Genomic DNA, 18,030 nt, shown 5'->3' on the forward strand with positions numbered 1-18,030 from the left:
AGGTTCGAGCTCAGCGGCATGAACGAAGGATCTCGCTCTCCAACAACGCTAGCCCGCCATGCCCATGACCTGATCTCGATGAGTACGCTGGATCGTGTGGAAGGGAACAACACAGAGATTTACCCAGGTTCGGGCCACCTTGGGGTGTAAAACCCCACTCCTGCTTTTGGTGCATTGGCCTCACGATGAGGTAGAGGATAAACTAGTACAGTGGATGAGTTGCCTCGCGAGGGCTCGAGTGGAGAGGGTGGATTGGCCAAGGGTTCGATCTCGGATCCCCTTCTATGGTGGTGGCCAGCCCATATTTATAATGGTCTTGGTCCTCTTCCCTCATAGCTTAGGCGGGAAGGGATTCCACAACGGCTAATTTTTAAGAGGGGCAGGGAGTACATCTTATCTTGACAAAAGGTGGTCTTCACCTGCAAAGCTTCTGGCCATGACGCAGCGGTGGGCTCGGCGATGACATCCGTCCTGACGAGCTCGTGGCCTTGGTCTCGTTGCACCGAAAAGGAAAGCTTTGGGTCCTTCCTCAGGAACCTGCGCCTACCCTTGCTCCCTTAGCACTGAAGAGGAAACTGTCTCCTCTACACCCGCTGGCGCCCGCCTGGCCTTGGTAGTCATATAGTTCACCTCACCGCAGCCTCGTGAGGCTAGGTACCTGCATAGAAGTCTCTGCCCCTCTGGAGGCAGCCTGGGGAGGCCGCTCCTCTAGAGGTCATGTTGTTGTTTGCCTCATGAGGGTCTTGCCTTAGAGTTGTTGTAGATGGGCCGTACAGGGCCGTTGATGGGGCCCATGCGCTGGGTCACATGCAGGCAGGTCTGGGTACCCCCGATCCCAGAACGCTGACAGAAATGATATAAGGTAAGTTTGTATTATATGTTAGTAGGTCTTATTCTATTGTATTCCTCCTCTGGTACTTGCTTATCTTGGACATCAACCTTGTCTTCTTTCAGATCAACAATGATATGCTGTTCATCCTCTTTGTGCATGAGTAGACGATGGCATATCCTTTTAGCGTCCTCCACTAGTACTTGTGGAGAAGGCCTTAGTACATATCCTCCTCCTAGACTGTTAGGTGACAACTTACATGTTCGTCATCCTTAACTGAACTACCAAGTCAAGGTATACATCCTCGTCATCCTCCTCATGCCCAGAATGTGAAGGCATCTCTCATTGGCATCCTCCTTGAGCAGGAGATAAAGGCTTCATTTGCCATCGTGCTCCCAGTTTCGCGCTAGAATATTTTATACCCTTAATAGATCATGGAAACAAGAATGATATTTCTCCTCACCAACAACATTGGATGTTTAGCGAATGACTTGAGACCGACTATATTATAGCAGCTTCACAACACTTGAGTCCACCTAGTGGTTTTACTCCTCGTTGTGAGTTGTGTCCCATGTCACGCCCAGGGTCAACAATTGGTATGGTTTGGAAGGATCGGAAGGCTTCTCTAGAAAATGAAACATACACTTTTCTCCCTTTCTAGGAGAAAAATGGATCATATACTTATGTATGTCCCAGAGAGAAGGGCGTATTAACAGTCATTGGAAAATATGGCATTTGGAAAGGCACGCTAATAGTTGATACAAACCAAGACCCAATAATCGGTTTCCTTATTCGGAACTGAAAATCAACACCAAAAACAAGCAAGCGAGAGATAAGTATTGTGACAATACAAGAAACCGGAGAAGTCATGTGGAAGCACAAGTGATATGTGCTAATTTTGTATTATCTGTTAGACCACATAATTGTAAGTCTTATTCTATTGGTGTACTCCTTTGGTACTTGCTTGCTTTTGGAAAGGCACATCACCAGTTGATACAAACTAAGAACCAATAATCCTCTTCATTGTACTGGACCAAAAATCACCACTAAACACATGCAAGTGGGAGATAATTATTGTGACAATACAAGAAGCCGGTGTAACTGGTGTTGAAGCACAAGAAGTGATATGTGTTATGTTAGTATTATCTATTAGACCACATAATTGTAAGTCGTATTCTATCGTTGTCATCATTTGGTACTTGCTTATCAATGGCATCCTCCTCCTCATGTTTCAGATCAATGAATATACCCTCGTCATCCTCTTCATGCATAGTAGATGATGGCCTATATTTCTGGCGTCCTCCTCTGGTACTAGCAGTGTAAGGATCATATTGTTCATATCCTCCTTATGGAGTACTAGGTGATGATTACATGCTTGACATCCTCAACCAAACTACTCGGTCAAGGGTTACATCCTCGACATCCTTCTCATGCCCCAGAATGTCAAGGCGTCTTTCATTCACATCCTTTCTGCGCAGGAGATCAAGGCTTGATTTCCCATCGCCCTACCGATTTTGCACCAGAATATTTCAAGCCTTAATAAAGCATGGAAACAACCGCGATATATCTGCTGACTAACAAAATTTAATGTTTAGCGAATGACTTAAGACCGACTATATTATTGCAGGTTCACAACACTAGAGGCCACCTAGCGGTTCTACTCCTGGTCATGAGTTCTGTCCCATATTGCACCCAAGGTCCAGGAACATACACTTCTCCCCTTTTCTAGAAAAAAGTGGTTCATATATTTATGTATGTCCTGGATAAAAGGACATAATAATAGTCCTATCAAAACATGGGTTTTGGAAAGGAACGTCAATAGATGATACAAACCAAGACTCAATAATCGGTTTCATTGTATGAGACCAAAAATCACTGCTAAACACATATAAGGAGAGATAAGTATTGTGACAATACAAGATACCGGGGGAACTCATGTGAAAGCACAAGAAGTGATATAAGGTAAGTTTGTATTATATGTTAGTAAGTCGTATTCTATTGTCTTCCTCCTCTGGTACTTGCTTATCATGGACATCAACCTTGTCTTCATTAAGATCAACGCTCATATGTTGTTCATCCTCTTGATGCACGAGTAGACGATGGCCTATACTTTTAGCGTCCTCCACTAGTACTTGTGGAGAAAGCCTTAGTACACATCCTCCTCCTAAATTATTAGGTGGAAACTTACATGTTCGTCATCCTCAACTGAACTTCTAGGTCAAGGGATACATCCTCAACATCCTCCTCATGCGCAGAATGTCAAGGCATCTCTCATTTGCATCCTCATTGTGCGGGAGATAAAGGCTTCATTTCCCATCGTGCTCCCAGTTTTGCGCTAGAATATTTTATGCCCTTAATAGGTCATGGAAACAACATCAATATTTCTCCTGACAAACAACATTGGATATTTAGCGAATGATTGGAGACTGACTATATTGTAGCAGCTTCACAAAACATGAGTCCACCTAGCTGTTCTACTCCTTGTCATGAGTTGTGTCCCATGTCGCACCCAGGGTCAACAATTGGTCTGGTTTGGAAAGAACAGAAGGCTTCTCTAGAAAATGAAACACACACTTTTTGTACCTTTCTAGGAAAAAATGGATCATATACTTATGTATGTCCCGAAGAGAAGGACATAATAACAGTCCTCGAAAAATATGGCCTTTGGAAAGGCACGCTAACAGTGGATACAAACCAAGACCCAATAATCGGTTTCCTTATACGGAACCGAAAATCAACACTAAAAACAAGCAATTGAGACATAAGTATTGTGACAATACACGAAACCGGGGGAAATCATGTGGAAGCAAAGGAATTGATATATGGTAAGTTTGTATTATCTGTTAGACCACATAATTGTAAGTCTTATTCTATCATTGTCCTCATTTGGTACTTGCTTTCTCTTGGAAAGGCACATCACCAGTTGATGCAAACCAAGACCCAATAATCCTTCTCGTTGTACTAGACCAAAAATCACCACTGAGGGAGTCCTGGATTAGGGGGTGTTCGGGTGGCCGGACTATACCTTCAGCCGGACTCCTGGACTATGAAGATACAAGATTGAAGACTTCGTCCCGTGTCCGGATGGGACTTTCCTTGGCGTGGAAGGCAAGCTTGGCGATGCGGATATTCAAAGATCTCCTACCATTGTAACCGACTCTATGTAACCCTAACCCTATCCGGTGTCTATATAAACTGGAGGGTTGTAGTCCGTAGACAATCAACTCCATATACAACAATCATACCATAGGCTAGCTTCTAGGGTTTAGCCTCCTTGATCTCGTGGTAGATCTACTCTTGTACTACCCATATCATCAATATTAATCAAGAAGGACGTAGGGTTTTACCTCCATTAAGAGGGCCTGAACCTGGGTAAAACATCGTGTTCCCTGCCTCCTGTTACCATCCGGCCTAGAGCACAGTTTGGGACCCCCTACCCGAGATCCACCGGTTTTGACACCGACATTGGTGCTTTCATTGAGAGTTCCTCTGTGTCATCGCCTTTAGGCCCGATGGCTCCTTCGATCATCAACAACGATGCGGTCCAGGGTGAGACTTTTCTCCCCGGACAGATCTTCGTCTTCGGCGGCTTCGCTTTGCGGGCCAATTCGCTCGGCCACCTGGAGCAGATCGAAAGCTACGCCCCTGGCCATCAAGTCAGGTTTGGAAGCTTAAACTACACGGCTGACATCCGCGGAGACTTGATCTTCGACGGGTTTGAGCCACGGCCAAGCGCGCCGCACTATCTCGAGGAGCATGATCTAGCTCTGCCTCCGGACAGTGTCCTGGAGGCCACAGACGCATCGGTTCCGACCCCTAACTCGGAGCCTATTGCGCCAATCGAGGATGAGCGGTTGGACGTCACCTCGGGGGCTTCAATCTCAAAGGCGATTGAGCCGAACGCTAGCCCCGCGCTCTGCATGATCTGTGACTCCGAGGATCCGGACTCCTTTCCGAACTCCAACCTCCCCGCGCCCCTGCCGATCGAATCCGATTGGGCGCCGATAATGGAGTTCACCGCCGCAGACGTCTTTCAGCACTCACCTTTTGGCGATATCCTGAACTCTCTCAAGTCTCTCTCTTTATCAGGAGAGCCCTGGCCGAACTCTCTCAAGCCTTAGAGCAACCGTCTGAACAGGGCAACACGGATAGAGAAACCGAACATCCCTCCTCCGGCGAAAACGGCATTCCGGACGACCTCACGCCGGATAAACCTACGGAGCAGAAGAATCTCCACGAGAGGCTCGTTCCAACTGCACGCAGCCTAAAAAAGCAGAAGCGGAAGCTAAAAACAGCGGAAGATGCACTCCGGATTAGAGGGAGCAAAGTAATCAATACCGCAGATAAATACGGTGACAGTCGCTGCACTAAAAGCTATCCAAAAAGAAAGCTACTGCCTGAATTCGACGAAGAGGCCCTAGATCCCTCGCATTCAAAAAATGAGAAAGCCACACGGTCGGATAGATGACCCCATAAAGCGGCAAGCGGCGCCGCACCTAAATCGGCATGCGACCCACTTAAGGATTCGCATCATGGCCCAGTCAGGTCCATTTATGGGCCAAGAAAGCAAGCTCTCGTAAGCAACGCTATGAAGCCATCATCAGAATCCGGCACACCCAAATACAGGGGAGCCGCACACCCCCTATGTTTCACCGATGAGGTCCTGGACTATGAATTCCCAGAGGGATTCAAACCCGTAAACATAGAGGCATATGATGGAACAACAGACCCTGGAGTTTGGATCGAGGATTATATCCTCCACATACACATGGCTAGAGGAGATGATCTCCACGCCATAAAATATTTACCCCTTAAGCTTAAAGGGCCAGCCCGGCATTGGCTTAAAAGCCTTCCCGAAAACACAATTGGAAGCTGGGAAGAGCTCGAGGATGCTTTCCGAGCAAACTTCCAAGGGACCTATGTCCGCCCTCCGGATGCAGACGATCTTAGTCACATAACTCAACAACCCGGAGAATCAGCTCGGCAGTTCTGGAATAGATTCCTCACTAAAAAGAATCAGATAGTCGACTGTCCGGACGCCGAAGCCTTAGCAGCTTTCAGGCATAACGTCCGAGACGAATGGCTCGCCAGACACCTCGGCCAAGAAAAGCCAAGAACAATGGCCGCACTAACAAGCCTCATGACCCGCTTTTATGCAGGGGAGGACAGCTGGTTGGCAAGGTGCAGCCCCAGCGACCCAAGTACATCCGAAACTAGGGATGGAAACGGAAAACCGCAACACAACAAGGACCGTCGCTGGACTAAGGACAAAAGTCCGAAGAGCACGGCAGTCAATGCCGGATTCAAAGGCTCATGACAAAATCAGGCAAAATCGTCCCCCAGGACAACAGGGACAATCCATCCAACCTAAATAAAATCCTGGATAGGATATGTCAGATACACAGTACTCCCGGGAAGCCTGCTAACCATACCCATAGAGACTGTTGGGTTTTCAAACAATCCGGCAGACTCAATGCCGAACACAAGGGGCTCGGCACACCAAGCAAAGACGAGGACGAACCCCAAAAGCAGAGCACCAGGAAACAAAGGAACTTCCCACAAGAAGTAAAAACAGTGAACTCACTTCAGATAACAAAACGTGCGGCGCCCATAAAGGTACGCACCACACGGCCCATCCCCAGAGGGTCCTGCAATTGGTTGTCAAAACCGATCATCTTCGATCAGCTAGATTATTCTAGAAGTATCAAGAATGTAGGCTGGACTGCCTTGATACTCGATCCAATAATTGGCGGACTCCAGTTTTCAAATGTCCTTATGGACGGCGACAGTGGACTAAACCTGATATATCAGGATACAATCCAGCACATGGGGATAAACCCAGCAAGAATCCGCCGCAGCAAAACCTCCTTTCAAGGGGTAATACCTGGTTCGGACACCCATTGTATGGGTTTCCTCCAGCTCAAAGTCATATTCGGCTCTGCCGATAACCTCCACCGCGAAAAGCTGACCTTCCATATCATCCCGTTCTCAAGTCGCTATCAAGCACTACTGGGACGCGAAGCTTTCGCTCGCTTTAACGCAATACCGCATTATACATCTCTTACGCTTAAGATGCCCGGTCCACGAGGCATCATCTCTTTGAAGGGGAAGCACTAAAGTGCGCCTCCCCAAGCGGAGGACTGTGCGGCCGCTTTGACAGCCCCACAGCAAAATGGCCTCACCAGCCAAAAAACTTCGAAATAGGTCATTCAAGACCACGAACGCGGATAGACGAGTTCGGTGCAAAATCATCATTGATGCAGGCCTAGTGGCCATATACCCCCGCACTAGGGGCTCCACGCATATATAATAAGAGACAATAAAGCTCAATCTTATATATTTTACTTTATACTTTGTTTATTTTCAACTTTTTCGGCACGACCCGTTTTCAACTCAGTTTCTCTCTTTTACAGATGAACGTCGTGCGGCGCCCGTCCAGGATACGGCACAACGGAGACACAGGAGCAGACGTGCAGTAGGGACCCATCCTAAAGGATTCTTTTTAGATTAAGACCCTGCGTAAACCTTTTTTACTGTCTCTTGTTGCTACACATCCCCTGGTTTTTTCTGATATAACCAAGGAGGAGGCTGGCGTCTTGGCATGTGGCCACGTCAGAATTTTTGCACGTACCTGGACACTAGGGGCTTTTTTTAATAAAGAGTGTTGTTTCGCCCGCACTCATAAAGACCGAACACCTTAGGGAGTGTTCGGCGTTGCGAGTTTTGGCATTATATGCATCGGCTCCGAATCATGTCTTTGGTCAAATGTTGGGTTGCCCGGCTCCTGAGTTCGGCTACCTTATGTTCCGCTCTATCAGCTAAGGTAGCTCCAGGAGAACTACTGCGATTGTGCCTCGGTTCGGCCGGGCGAGCACCTCAGTAGAGAAAGCCGAAAACTGACTGTCATGATGTAGCGTGAGACTGGTCAGCCACTCAATGACCTATCGGAATCTATCGGATTCCTCCGCTTTAACAAAGGGCCGCTTCTCGGTCAGGCACATACGCGCCCCGAACTCGGGTGAGCGCAGTCGCCACCAAGGGGCTACCTAAATAGTCTCACTGTCAAGCTCCTATGGCTAAGTGAAAGTGTTAAAGCATTATAGTCCGGTTGCCTGGCCCGCTGCGCTATCACCTCCTTTGTAGGACCAAGACGTTGGGTTAAGTGTGGAAATGCGTCTTCTGCGAGCACCCCCGCACTATGTGCGTGGGGGCTGAAGCCAACGACTGCCATCTTTCATATTTTGTATATATATATATATCTTAAAACGGCCGCACAGGAGGTGTTCCCAATACTTGAAGGTACAAGTATAAAAAGGCCACTACAGTTTATCAAAATATTACTTTATAATTACATATGCTATCATAACATAGCATCTTTCGAGCACTACGTCTCTATTACACGAGTGCCTTCAAGGAATTCCTGAAAATAGTGCTCGGAGGGTACTCGGCTTTTGTCCGAATCTTGGGACGCAACAATGGTGGTCTCCATCTCTGCCCAGTATGTCTTGACACGGGCAAGAGCCATCCTTGCGCCCTCTATGCATGCTGACCTCTTCATTGCATTAATACGCGGCACCGCGTCAAGGAATTGCTGCACCAAGCTGAAATAACTCTTCGGCTCCGATCTCCCCGGCCACAGATGACCCATGACGTACTTCATGGCGAGTCCGGACAACCTATTCAGTTCGGCCCATTGAGTCAAACGATCATCCACTACCAGCGGACGCTTTGGATTGTGAAACTTCGACCAGAAAAGCTTTTCCACTTCGCGATCTTTCTGATCTCGAAAGTGTTCGGTCGCATCAGCAGCACTCGCTGCCAAATCCAGATAGGTATCCTCCACACTCCACATCCGGTCCAACGGAGAAAACTTCGGATCGCAAAATTTCCTTCGCAGCATAAAGGGCTTTCTAGCCGCAATCTATTCGGCCTGAAGCAGCTCCTCCTTCGCAGCTCTCATCGCAGAGCGCGCGTCCTTGGCATTGGCAACGGCCTTCTCTAAGTCTGCCTGTTTCGCCGGGTCTTCTTTCTCAAGAAGTCTGCAACGGTCTGCAGCACTCTTTAACTTTTCGGCCATCTCGGCCATCTCTTCCTTGCTTCGGCAGTGAGCAGCCTGTTCGGCTCTCAGCTCTTCAAGGGCTTTCTTGGTAGCCGCATCACTTTCTCTGGCTTGTTCTTTAGCTCGGGCAAGTTCTTCCCTAAGACTCTCCACGGCGGCCGCACCATCTGCGTCTAGCATACACATCGTAAGACACTGGCATAAAACTCTTCTTACCTGATGCCGCCCGAGGAATTACATACCTTGAGCCTCATCAAACCGCTTGTTGACAAGCGCGATGTCGGCATCTGCCACGTCCAGTTGCCGCTTTAGTTCGACAAAATCATCAGTTCGGCTCGATTCCGGACACCCTGCCGCCTACATTCAAAGGCGACATCTTAGACCTGGGATTATGATCCTCCGCGTGCGTCATTTCTTGACGATGCGCAGAGTCTCAGGGGCTACTATCTACACAGGGCGCATCCTATGCATGCGCAACTGACAAAAGTGTACATTATCTAATGTACCTCAAAACCCGTCAGTACACTTTTGACGGCCTCATGCAATCCACTCTCTGCAGATGAGATCCTTTCAATCACCGTGCCCATCAATGCACGGTGCTCCTCCGAGATAGAAGCTCGCACCAGCAGAATCTTTAGCTCCTCCGGCCGAGCACCAGACGGTGCCGGACTTGTCCCATGACCTCTTTCAAAGGCCGGACACGAAGAACCTCGGGGGGCCACATAGCTATCTTCCGCCCCTGCCGGATTCGGAGAAACCCTCCGCGATGACACCTCAGGGTCGCCCGCCTTGCTAGGCGGCACGGCAGGGGGAGGCGTCCCGCTCTCCATCATCTCCGGAAGGAGATCCCCCGAAGACGAGCTCTGCTGAGAAGGGCTGAGGTCCGAGCTACAAGGTAAAAATTCGGTTAATCTTCTCAGATCTAAATCAAGGATTTCCCTCATCCCTCAAAAGGAAAATCTTTCTCTACTTACGGCTCGCTGGAGGGCTGATCCCCTTGAGGGCGTAGTCCGGCCGAGGAACTCCCCGGCGTTGGACCCTCTGACGAGGATTTTTCCCCCCGCTTCGAGGCCATGGTTTCCGGGTCGTCAGAGGCGGCTCTCTTCTTCCCCTTAGGAGAGGAATTGTCGGTTCCTCCCTTCGGAGCAGCCTACTTCGAGGAGGCCATAGTTTCCTTGTCCTCCCCCTTGCTTCCCTCCAAAGGCATTATCTCCAGCATCCTGACCAGCACGGGATCCGGCCTGGTTTCGGGAAGGGGAGCCGGACACCTGATCAGCTTTGCCTTCGCTATCCACTCCTGTTTAAAAGGACGGCTCTTTTAGGGGAAAGTTTATGACAATTATACGGATAGAAGGTCCAGGCACAAGGTTGCTTACTTGAGTATCCGGGCGATTGCAGCTTAGGCCTGCGTCCTCGGTTAAATCCGGACACATCTCTTGTGATCCGAAGAACAGTCTATACATCTCCTCGGGCGTTGCGCCCATAAAGTTTTGAAGAGCTCGCGGTCCCTCTGGATTAAACTCCCACAGGCGAAGGGGGCGACATTTGCCGGGCAATATTCGGCGAATCAGCATGACCTGCGTCACCTTGACCAAGCTGAGGTCTCCTTCCAAGAGATCCTTAATTCGGCCCTGTAACAAGGGCACGTCTTTGGGCAAACCCCAATCTAAGCCTCTGTTAACCCACGACGCTAGCCGTGGTGGGGGACCCGAGCGAAAGGCAGGAAGTGCCACCCACTTGGTGCTCCGGGGAGTGGTGATATAAAACCACTCTCGTTGCCACAAGCCTAGCTCCTCTTTAAAAGAGCCCTCGGGCCATGGAGCATCAGCATTTTTACTTATAACAGCGCCTCCGCACTCTGCGTGCCGTCCCTTGATCATCTTCGGCTCCACTTTGAAAGTCTTGAGCCATAATCCGAAGTGAGGGGTAACACGGAGGAACGCTTCGCATAAAACGATAAATGAGGAGATATGGAGGATGGACTCCGGAGCTAAGTCGTGAAATTCCAGCCCGTAATAAAACAGTAGTCCCCTCACAAAGGGATCCATCGGGAAGCCTAACCCCCAAAGGAAGTGAGACACGAACACTACGTTCTCACCGGGCTGAGGACTGGGGATAGCCTGCCTTTGAGCAGGCAACCTGTGCGAAATTTCGGCGGTCAAGAACTTAGCCTCTCTCAACTTTAGCACGTCCTCCTCCGTGCGGAGGAGGGCATCCATTGGCCTTGAAGGTCGGAACCGAACATTGTCGAAGGTCTGAGGCGCCCGGAATCTGGAGCCTAGGGTGTTGGAACTCGAGGCGACGGGCGAAATCGTTTTGGGATTGGAGAAAAAGAGTAAGGCCCTGGTCTCTTTATAAGAGGTTGAATACCAGGAGCCCTCCCCGTAACCGTTTGGGACTCGCCTTTAATCGAGAAAACATGCTAACGGGCACGATTGGGTTACCCACGTCCGTATTGATGAGAATCCCGTAAAAGGGGGGGTACACGATCTCTGCTTTGACAAGACGTGCCAAGGAGACCGCCTCGCAAAACACGCGGAGATGGAAAAATGAAAACGATTCGAGTGAAGGACTTGGCTGTAGTGTGATGACGCACTGCGGAATACGTCAGCAGATTTGATTTGTGTTAATATTATTCTCTCTATGGCAATATGTGGAAGCTTATTTTGCAGAGCCGGACACTACTCTTGGTGTTTGCAATCTTCTATGAAGGACTTGGAGGAGGAACCCGCCTTGCAATGCCGAAGACAATTTGCGCGCCGGACTCGTCGTCATTGAAGCCTGGTTCAGGGGCTACTGAGGGAGTCCTGGATTAGGGGGTGTTCGGGTGGCCAGACTATACCTTCAGCCGGACTCCTGGACTATGAAGATACAAGATTGAAGACTTCGTCCCGTGTCCGGATGGGACTTTCCTTGGCATGGAAGGCAAGCTTAGCGATGCAGATATTCAAGATCTCCTACCATTGTAACCGACTCTATGTAACCCTAACCCTATCCGGTGTCTATATAAACCGGAGGGTTGTAGTCCGTAGGCAATCAACTCCATAGACAACAATCATACCATAGGCTAGCTTCTAGGGTTTAGCCTCCTTAATCTCGTGGTAGATCTACTCTTGTACTACCCATATCATCAATATTAATCAAGCAGGACGTAGGGTTTTACCTCCATCAAGAGGGCCCGAACCTGGGTAAAACATCGTGTTCCCTGCCTCCTGTTACCATCCGGCCTAGACGCACAGTTCGGGACCCACTACCCGAGATCTGCCGGTTTTGACACTGACAACCACTAAACACATGCAAGTGAGAGATAATTATTGTGGCAATACAAGAAACCGGGGGAACTCGTGTTGTAGCACAAGAAGTGATATATGGTATGCTTGTATTATCTATTAGACCGCATAATTGTAAGTTTTATTCTATCATTGTCCTCCTTTGGTACTTGCTTATCAATGATATCTTCCTCCTCTTGTTTCAGATCATGATTATACCCTCTTCATCCTCTTCATGAACAGTAGATGATGGCCTATATTTTTGTCGTCCTCCTCTGGTACTAGCGGAGCAAGGATCATATTGTTCATATCCTCCTCATGGACTACTAGGTGACGATTACATGCTTGACATCCTCAACCAAACTACTAGGTGAAGGGTTACATCCTCAACATCCTTCTCATGCCCCAGAATGTCAAGGCATCTTTCATTGGCATCCTTCTTGCGCAGGAGATCAAGGCTTGATTTGCCAACGCCCTCCCAATTTTGCACCAGAATATTTCAAGCCTTAATAAATCATGGAAACAACCACGGTATTTCTCCTGACCAACAATATTTGATGTTTAGCGATTGACTTGAGACTGAATATATTATTGCGGGTTTACAACACTTGAGGCCACCTAGCGGTTCTACTCCTAGTCATGAGTTGTGTGCCATATTGCAACCAAGTTCCAGGAACAATCGCTATGGTTTTGAAAGATCAAAAGGCTTCTCTGGAAAATGAAACATACACTTCTCCCCCTTTCTAGGAGAAAAGTGGTTCAAATATTTATGTATGTCCCCGATAGAAGGACATAATAATAGTCCTACAAAAACATTAGTTTTGGAAAGGAACGTCAACAGTTGATACAAATCAAGACTCAATAATTGGTTTCGTTGTATGGGACCAAAAGTTAATACTAAAAACATGCAAGGGAGAGATAAGTATTGTGACAATACAAGATACCGGGGGAACTCATGTGAAAGCACAAAAAGTGATGTAAGGTAAGTTTGTATTATATATTAGTAAGTCTTATTCTATTGTCTTCCTCCACTGGTACTTGCTTATCATCGACATCAACCTTGTCTTCTTTCAGATCAAAGATCATATGTTGTTCATCCTCTTTATGCACGAGTAGACGATGGCCTATACATTTAGCGTCCTCCACTAGTACTTGTGGTGAAGGCCTTAGTACATATCCTCCTCCTAGACTATAAGGTGAAAACTCATATGTTCGTCATCCTCAACTGAACTACAAGGTGAAGGGATACATCCTCGACATCCTCCTCATGCCCAGAATGTCAAGGCATCTCTCATTGGCATCCTCCTTGCGTGGGAGATAAAGGCTTCATTTCCCGTCGTGCTCCCGGTTTTGGGAAAGAATATTTTATGCCCCTAATAGATCATGGAAACAACAACGGTATTTCTCCTCACCAACAAAATTAGATGTTTAGCGAGTGAATTGAGACCGACTATATTATAGGAGCTTCACAACACTTGTGTCCACCTAGTGGTTCTACTCCTCGTCGTGAGTTCTGTCCCATGTCGCACCCATGGTCAACAATTGGTATGATTTGGAAAGATCGGAAGTTTTCTCTGGAAAATGAAACATACATTTTTCTCCCTTTTTAGGAGAAAAATGGACCATATACTTATGTATGTCCCGGAGAGGACATATTAACAGTCCTTGAAAAATATCGCCTTGGAAAGGCAGGCTAGCAGTTAATACAAACCAAGACCCAATAATCGGTTTCCTTATACAGAACAAAAAATCAACACTAAAAACAAGCAAGTGAGAGATAAGTATTGTGACAATACAAGAAACCAGGGGAAGTCATGTGGAAGCACAAGAAGTGATATATGGTATGTTTGTATTATCTGTTAGACCACATAATTGTAAGTCTTATTCTATCGGTGTACTCCTTTGGTACTTGCTTGCTTTTGGAAAGGCACATCACCAGTTGATACAAACCAAGAACCAATAATCGTCTTTGTTGTAATGGACCAAAAATCACCACTAAACACATGCAAGTGGGAGATAATTATTGTGACAATACAAGAAGCCGGGGTAACTGGTGTTGAAGCACAAGAAGTGATATGTGTTATGTTTGTATTATCTATTAGACCACATAATTGTAAGTCGTATTCTATCATTGTCATCATTTCATACTTGCTTATCAATGGCATCCTCCTCCTCCTCGTGTTTCACATAAATGATTATACACTTGTCATCCTCGTCATCCTTAACAATGGCCAATATTTCTGGCGTCCTCCTCTGGTACTAGCTGAGCAAGGATCATATTGTGCATATCCTCCTTATGGAGTACTAGGTGACAATTACATTCTCGACATCCTCAACCAAACTACCCGGTCAAGGGTTACATCCTCGACATCCTTCTCATGCCCCAGAATGTCAAGGCGTTTTTCATTCGCATCCTTCTTGTGCAGGAGATCAAGGCTTGTTTTTCCATCGCCCTCCCAATTTTGCACCAGAATATTTCAAGCCTCAATAAAGCATGGAAACAACCATGGTGTTTCTCCTAGCTAACAAAATTATATGTTTAGCGAATGACTTGATACCGACTATAGTATTGCAGGTTCACAACACTTGAAGCCACCTAGTGGTTTAACTCCTGGTCATGAGTTGTGTCCCGTATTGCACCCAATGTCCAGAAACTATCGCTATGGTTTTGAAAGATCATAAGGCTTCTCTGGAAAATGAAACATACACTTCTACCCCTTTCTAGGCGAGAAGTGGTTAATATATTTATGTATGTCCCAGATAGAAGGACATAATAATAGTCCTATCGAAACATGGGTTTTGGAAAGGACGTCAACATTTGATACAAACCAAGGCTCAATAATCGGTTTCATTGTATGGGACCAAAAATCACTGCTAAACACATGCAAGGAGAGATAAGTATTGTGACAATACAAGATACCGGGGGAACTCATGTGGAAGCAGAAGAAGTGATATAAGGTAAGTTTGTATTATATGTTAGTAAGTACTATTCTATTGTCTTCCTCCTTTGGTACTTGCTTATCATTGACATCAACCTTGTCTTCTTTAAGATCAACGATCATATTCTGTTCATCCTCTTGATGCACGAGTAGACGATGGCCTATACTTTCAGCGTCCTCCACTAGTACTTGTGGAGAAAGCCTTAGTACACATCCTCCTCCTAGATTATTCGGTGGCAACTTACATGTTCATTATCCTCAACTGAACTACCACGTCAAGGAATACATCCTCGACATCCTCCTCATGCCCAGAATGTCAAGGCATCTCTCATTATCATCCTCCTTGCACAAGAGATAAAGGCTTCATTTCCCATCGTGCTCCCAATTTTGGGCTAGAATATGTTATGCCCTTAATAGATCATGGAAACAACAACGGTATTTCTCCTCACCAACAACATTGGATGTTTAGCGAACGATTTGAGAACGACTATATTGTAGCAGCTTCACAAAACTTGAGTCCACCCAGCTGTTCTACTCATCGTCATGAGTTGTGTCCCATGTCGCACCCAGGGTCAAAAATTGGTATGGTTTGGAAAGATCAGAAGGCTTCTCTAGAAAATCAAACACACACTTTTCCCCCTTTCTAGGAGAGAAATGGACCACATACTTATGTATGTCCCGAAGAGAAGGACATAATAACAGTCCTCGAAAAATAAGGCCTTTGGAAAGGCACGATAACAGTTGATACAAAGCAAGACCCAATAATCGGTTTCCTTATACGGAACCAGAAATCAACACTAAAAACAAGCAAGTGAGACATAAGTATTGTGACAATACAAGAAACTGGGGGAAATCATGTGGAAGCACAAGAATTGATATATGGTAAGTTTGTATTATCTGTTAGACCACATAATTGTAAGTCTTATTCTATCATTGTCCTCCTTTGGTACTTGCTTTCTCTTGGAAAGGCACATCACCAGTTGCTACAAACGAAGTCCAATAATCCTTTTCGTTGTACTAGACCAAAAATCACCACTAAACACATGCAAGTGAGAGACAATTATTGTGACGATACAAGAAACCAAGGGAACAAATGTTGCAGCACAAGAAGTGACATATGGTATGTTTGCATTATCTATTAGACCACATAGTTGTAAGTCGTATTCTATCGTTATCCTCCTTTGGTACTTGATCATCAATGACATCTTCCTCCTCTTGTTTCAGATCATGATTATACCCTCTTCTTGCTCTTCATGCATAGTAGATGATGGCCTATATTTCTGGCGTCCTCCTCTGGTACTAGCGGAGCAAGGATCATATTGTTCATATCCTCCTCATGGACTACTAGGTGACGATTACATGCTCGACATACTCAACCAAACTACCAGGTGAAGGGTTACATCCTCGACATCCTTCTCATGCCCCAGAATGCCAAGGCATCTCGCATTGGCATCCTTCTTGCGCAGGAGATCAAGGCTTGATTTCCCAACGCCCTCCCAATTTTGCACCAGAATATTTCAAGCCTTAATAAATCATGGAAATAACCACAGTATTTCTCCTGACCAACAACATTTGGTGTTTAGCGAATGACTTGAGACTGAATATATTATTGTGGGTTTACAACACTTGATGCCACCTAGCGGTTCTACTCTTGGGCATGAGTTATGTGCCATATTGCAACCAAGGTCCAGGAAGAATCGCTGTGGTTTTGAAAGATCGGAAGGCTTCTCCCTAAAATGAAACATACACTTCTCCCCCTTTCTAGGAGAAAAGTGGTTCATATATTTATGTATGTCCCATATAGAAGGACATAATAATAGTCCTATAAAAACATGGGTTTTGGAAAGGAACGTCAACACTTGATACAAACCATGACTCAATAATCCATTTCGTTGCATGGGACCAAAAATTACTAGGAAAAACATGCAAGGGAGAGATAAGTATTGTGACAATACAAGATACCAGGGGAGCTCATGTGAACGCATGATACATCTCCAACGTATCTATAATTTTTGATTGCTCCATGCTATATTATCTACTGTTTTGGGCAATATTGGGCTTTATTTTCCACTTTTATATTATTTTTGGGACTAACCTATTAACTGGAGGCCCAGCCCAGATTTGCTGTTTTATGCCTATTTCAGTGTTTCGAAGAAAAGGAATATCAAACGAAGTCGAAACGGAACGAAATCAACTGGAGAAGTTATTTTTGGAAGGAAACCTACCGGATAGACTTGGACCCTACGTCAGAAGATGAAGGAGGAGCTCACGAGGGTAGGGGGCGCGCCCCCTGCCTCGTGGCCCCCCCTTCGGTCCACCGACGTACTCCTTTCACCCATATATACCCACATATCCTAAAACTTCCAGAACAGAGATTAGATCGGGAGTTCCGCCGCCAGAAGCCTCTGTAGCCACTGAAAACCAATCTAGACCCGTTCCGGCACCCTGTCGGAGGGGGCAATCCTTCTCCGGTGGCCATCTTCATCATCCCGGTGCTCTCCATGACGAGGAGGGAGTAGTTCTCCCTCGGGGCTGAGGGTATGTACCAGTAGCTATGTGTTTGATCTCTCTCTCTCGTGTTCTTGATTTGGCATGATCTTGATGTATCGCGAGCTTTGCTATTATAGTTGGATCTTATGTTTCTCCTCCCCCTCTTCTCTCTTGTAATGAATTGAGTTTCCCCTTTGAAGTAATCTTATCGGATTGAGTCTTTAAAGATTTGAGAACACTTGATGTATGTCTTGCCGTGGATATCTGTGGTGAGAATGGGATATCGCGTGATTCACTTGATGTATGTTTTGGTGATTGAGGGAGTCCTGGATTAGGGGGTGTTCGGGTAGCCGGACTATACCTCCAGCCGGACTCCTGGACTATGAAGATACAAGATTGAAGACTTTGTCCCGTGTCCGGATGGGACTTTCCTTGGCGTGGAAG

General features: G+C 46.5%; 3 pseudogenes; all 3 read left to right on the top strand.

Annotated features, from left to right (window-relative positions):
• Positions 1-793: 793 nt before the first annotated feature.
• On the top strand, positions 794-2,596 carry LOC125527285 (uncharacterized; annotated as a pseudogene).
• A 733-nt stretch (positions 2,597-3,329) lies between these two features.
• LOC147987174 (uncharacterized) lies at positions 3,330-13,002 on the top strand (annotated as a pseudogene).
• Positions 13,003-13,688: 686 nt separating this feature from the next.
• LOC147987175 (uncharacterized) lies at positions 13,689-16,577 on the top strand (annotated as a pseudogene).
• Positions 16,578-18,030: the final 1,453 nt, after the last annotated feature.

Source organism: Triticum urartu, chromosome 2A (assembly GCF_056163025.1).
Source record: "Triticum urartu cultivar PI428250 chromosome 2A, HENAU_Tu73, whole genome shotgun sequence".
Taxonomy (NCBI): domain Eukaryota; kingdom Viridiplantae; phylum Streptophyta; class Magnoliopsida; order Poales; family Poaceae; genus Triticum; species Triticum urartu.